General features: G+C 42.5%; 1 pseudogene; it reads right to left on the bottom strand.

Moving 5' to 3' along the window:
* Positions 1-405: 405 nt before the first annotated feature.
* Positions 406-4,769, bottom strand: LOC123452816 (annotated as a pseudogene).
* Between the last annotated feature and the right edge of the window lie 551 nt (positions 4,770-5,320).

The raw sequence follows: 5,320 nt of genomic DNA, 5'->3' as shown, positions 1-5,320 counted from the left end.
TGATGTGATATCGTTATTTGGCAACTGGCTGCCGTTGATTATTGAGTCGAAGTGCACTTGACCTGTGGCCGCTTCTAGCTACACTCCAACAGCTGACTCCACCCGTCTGTTAGGCAGCACTAGAGAGATATATGTGACAACACCGGATTTAGCTGCCTTATTAAAAAAATAATACCCGCTTTATCTGCTTGCTACACAACTTGTCAAAACATCCATGAGTCCATGACCATGACCATGGCTGTGTGGGTACGTATGGACCGAGGAGAAAAAAGGCATGACGACACATAACTATGTCGTTTTTTTTCTTCTTCTTCTCGAATCGTGTTTTGAACGAACGAACAACACGAAAGCCGTACGCCAACCATCCATATATAGACCAATATGTATGTGTTGATTGACTCATCTCTAGAGGCCATCAGTGATAGGGTAAGTGCCTACACAAATAAAAACATCAAGGTTCTATTACATACAATGTATATTGGTGATTATTATCACATTATATTTAGATGCAATGAATCAAGGAGCAGAAACAATTGAAGAAATTCTTAAAAAAAAAACTATAATAAAGGCTCATGGCATTTGGTGAACATGATAAACTGAATCTACACAAGAGAGGAAGGCAATATCTTAGATTCATAGCACAAAATCAACTACTATGTTAAGTAGATGGTTACCTTCTATGATGTCTTCTCCGCAATCTGATACAATTACAGTCAAATTTCTAACTTTTCGGCAACGTTTTGTGGCACGAAATATTTGAATCTGTAAATTAAACAATGTTATTACAAATTGCTATAGTAGACATAAATTTAAGCTTTCCATAGTTAAAACATAATAGTAACTTACTCGAACATCTATTTCGCCATTTAAGACGTTTGCTTGATCAAAATGGTCTCCGCCTATATCCAGCAACATCTTTTCCAACTAAAAAGTTCAAAAGTCAAGACCGTAAAGTGTCACATAAAAAAAAACAGTCCTTTACATTTTACTTAAAACACATTACCTCAGTTGCACTAGAAATATACTCTCCATTGATGCGTTCAATAACATCACCCATGCGGATTCCAAGTTTCTCAGCATTCGATTCTTTTGACACCTAATGTTTAATTGACCATCATTAAACCATAATATGCATATAAGGAACATTTTTCTAGGAAAAACGAATACCAAGTGTTAAAATAAATAATGTTAGACATCACCTGTTCAACAATAAGACCAGATGCAATGTTATGCTTACGCCGCATCCTCTCAATACAAATAGGATCTAGAAGTTTGATGGAAGTGAAGGTCATTCCAAGGTGGGCACGAGGGATGCACCTATACCAAATATAACCATTAAGATTGTAATCGTTTTATAGACTTGTGTTAAAATAAAACAATATATTTCAGTAGAATCAATACTGAACGAGTATCAGACAAAACCTAGGATAGAAAAATGTGCAATCAATAACGAAACAAGACATAAGTTCACACCCTGCATAAAAAGGATTTAGCCAGAAAACTGGGTGAGCGAGTTAAATACAAAAACTGAATCTTTACACACAATTTAGTTCCTATACCCATAGTTTGGTAAGGCAACCACCACACATTTTCTTTGTAATGTTGGACACATTTTGTAGCACCTAGGCCTCACGTAATTATTTTTCTAAATCAAATTTCAGTAATTCATCCAAACGTAATAATTGTTAAGCAATCACAATCCGGACATAATTTTGTAGTTGTTCAATTGTATTGCATGAGTTCAAATATATAAGAGAATGCAGTAGCTTAATTAACAGTACTAAAAGGAATTGAGAATAAGGGTCTTACTTCAACTTTCTCCACGAATCCAAGCACTTGTGCAATATAGAAGAAGGTAAAAAGGCCTCGTTGATTTGATTGTTAACCATTCCCACAACCCTGCCTTCTAAGTCAATGACAGGGCCTCCATCGTCATGCAACTACAACATAGTGACGATAACAAACATTATGATTTGTACTAACAAAATAGCAACATACAAAAATATAGAACAGAAAGTTAGATTTAAATCATAGTACGTACACTTATACATACATCGTGGAAAAAATACATGTAGTGACGTCTCTCGTGGCGGGTTGGAATTTTATATTCCACCCTACCATGAGTTATCCTTAGATCAAGACTTTCATCTCTTCCAAGTCGGAAAACATCTTGACCAGAATGCACATTGTCGTTAAAAGTGGACAACCGAACCGACTTGTCCACTACAAGAGCATCTCTAGTAGAACCCTCAAACCCTTAAAACAAAAACCAGTTTTAAGGGTTGATAATTGCACATTTTTGACTCTTTTAAGGGTTGAAAAACAGGGGCAAAGACTAGAACCCTCAAACCCAACCCTTATAACGGAATATTCCGTTATAAGGGTTGGGTTTGAGGGTTCTAGTCTTTGCCCCAACCCAAACCTTAAAACTGTCATTCATATATCACACATTTCATCATATGACATATCACAAATTCAATCACATTTGACATAAAAGAATAATCATTCTAGTTATTATTACAACACCGAATAAAACAATAATGACCAGGAAGTTAATTAAGGAGAGAACTTAATTGCAAAAAAAGTCCCTTGTTGCGGAACTTGTATTGTACCCCATTCATTCAAGCAGAAACACATAAGGTTTGAAAAAGAATGAATACCATATCCATTGATTTTATTCACGCATGATAATTTCAGGTCATAAAAATCCATGATGTTACATGAACAATTAGACATTTAGACATACAATACACATGCATTACTCACGGAGACAATTACACATGATTAGATAACAGGATTACTTCATGATTTTCCTTATTGATCCACGACCTGGAGATCCATTAACAACACACACCACAAACAGCAGCAGACAGTTGTGTGTAGTCTCTGAATATGCTAAATAGACCACACACATTTAGTGTTCCTGAAACAGACCTTGCACATTCAGACTTGGGTTCAGAGACTATGCACATTCAGTAAATTCAGTGAAATTCAGTAAACGTGAAGTAGAGAAGTTTGATTCAGACCCAGGTTGTAGGCCTTGCTGACGGAGATGACCCAGGCTGTAGGCGACGGAGGAGGTTCATGAACGGTGGCGGGGGCGGCCAGGGCTGGCGCTGCGGCGGCCGTGGCGGGGACGGGGCCGGCAGGGGCCGGCGAGGGCCGCCGCTTGGCCGGGGCGGGCGCGGCCGGGGCGGGCGCTGCAGCCGCGGCCGGGGCGGGCGCGGCGGCCGGCGGCGGCGCGGCGGCGGCGGGGGCGAGGCGGGCGCGAGGAAGGCGACGGTTGGGAGACGGGATCGATCCCGCGCTGGAGCTGAAGTGGAGTGCGGGTTGGGAGGAGTTTCTCCTCCCAACTCTCACTTCTACAGGCTCAAAACTAGTTTGAGGGTTGGACCTCTAAAAATATTTACGGGTTTAAGGGTTTAAGGGTTCTAGTCTACGCTGTTTTTCGGACGAAAACTGTAAAAAAACGGTTATTTTTAAGGGTTTGGAGGTTTGAGGGTTCTACTAGAGATGCTCTAAAGAGCAAATTCATAGTGCTCCTGGAGGTAGAGGAGGCTGGCTACCGCCGTTTCACCATCCAACAAGTGAACAATGACCTGGAAAGACAACCACAAAAATTATCACACCATGATTCCAAGAGATGACACATTTACTTGGTAACCGACAATCGTTAAATTTTGAGGCCTTACAAATAATTAGATTTTGAGAAGAAGCAAAGACTAGGGAATGAAGAAGATAGATAAACAGAATGGCGAATATCGTCAAGAAGCTCACCTCAGCCTCGCGATTATATTCGCATGTCGACCGGAGCGTCCACTGGTGCCTCACGGACGGATCCTTTGCGCGGATCAGATGCGCGGACGTCAAGACCACAGCGGTTTTCTTCTTGATGTCATGTTGAATCCACAAACCACAACACGTATTGAAGGGCTCATCGTCGTCTGCGTCTGCCATTAGAGTCAGTCACAAGTCACAACACTTGGTGCGGTGCGGCGACATAGAAAATGGTAGCTATATATGTTTGGTTTTCATGAATGCGTACCGAGATAGGACGAGAGGGTGATGACAGAGTCGGCGGCAAGAAGCACGGCATCCTTTGCGGGCTCGCGGATGTGAAGAAGGCTTGGGTTGTTGGACAGGCACGAAGAAGAAGAAGAAGAGTAGCAATCCAAGACAGCTGACCGACAAGCTACGTACGTATACATAGATACGGGGAGAAGTTAGTGCCTGGTTAGTGAGATGATGATGATGATGAGGAGGAATTAAGCAAGCTTAGTAGATTACCTCTATCTGCATGATATTCGGTGTTGGCGAGGTGGAAGGCGGCACGTACGTCCGGGTTATCGGCTAGCTCGTCGGGGATGTAGGGCCTGTGGAGCAGAGGGCTGGGTGGACACGACGAGGATTCCTCCTCCGGCGAGGGATCCACATCGTAGTACTACTACTCATGTAAATACATACATACATACATACATACACAACAGATAATCATCAAACTACTAGGTACTACTACTACTCATGCCTGGTCGTGATTAGGAGGGGGAATCGAGCCAGCGGAGGTTGGATAATTTTGCTTGGGGTTTGGCTTATCATCAGTTACCTAATTTTGCTTGGGGTTTGGCTTCTTCACTCTGGAAGGCCGCGAACGTCAAGCTTCGATCCTCTGCGAGGCTTCTTGTCGTCTTCTTCTTCTTCTTCTTCTTCTTTCTCGCTGCCGTCTCCGTCTCCGGATTCCCCCTCCTGCGCCGCTTGCCGGCCTTCGGCATCCTCCAAAGGTTTGGGGCTCAAATCTTTATTTTTCTTGTATGTATGTATGTATAGACTAGCCCGGCCGACTGAGGTGTTCGTTAATCAACCTGGCTTTCCCATGGTCGCTGGCCCCGTGAACCCTTCCTATTCCAATCCACCGCTGCGGCAATGGGCCAGTCGTCAGCACAGCTAGAGTGTATGTGCACTTTGCAAAGATGATGCGGTGCATTCTTCTAAAAAAAATAAAAACTAAAAGAAATCTAAAAAAAAGCCAATATCCGTCTGAAAATTAAAATCTTTTTATGACAGCTATTTCAAAATGCCGTTCTCACTAGGGATAATATGCGGAAAAGAAACTGGCCCGGAAATCCTTTATGTTCCTTTTGCCAGAATGTTGAAACGGGAGAGCACTTGTTTTTCGGCTGCACTTTTGCACGGACGGTGTGGGGGACGTTCAGGGTTGCTGTTGGCGCAACCTGTTGCCCACAGTCCTTGTGGCAGTCCTCGGTCTGGTTATACAAATTCCTGCTAGGGGTAGGAAGTTTTATATGATGATTTTGGCTTCTAT

Source organism: Hordeum vulgare, chromosome 5H (assembly GCF_904849725.1).
Source record: "Hordeum vulgare subsp. vulgare chromosome 5H, MorexV3_pseudomolecules_assembly, whole genome shotgun sequence".
Taxonomy (NCBI): Eukaryota; Viridiplantae; Streptophyta; class Magnoliopsida; order Poales; family Poaceae; genus Hordeum; species Hordeum vulgare.
The sequence above is the reverse complement of the archived record's forward strand: the minus strand, read 5'-3'. Positions and strand labels throughout refer to the sequence as shown.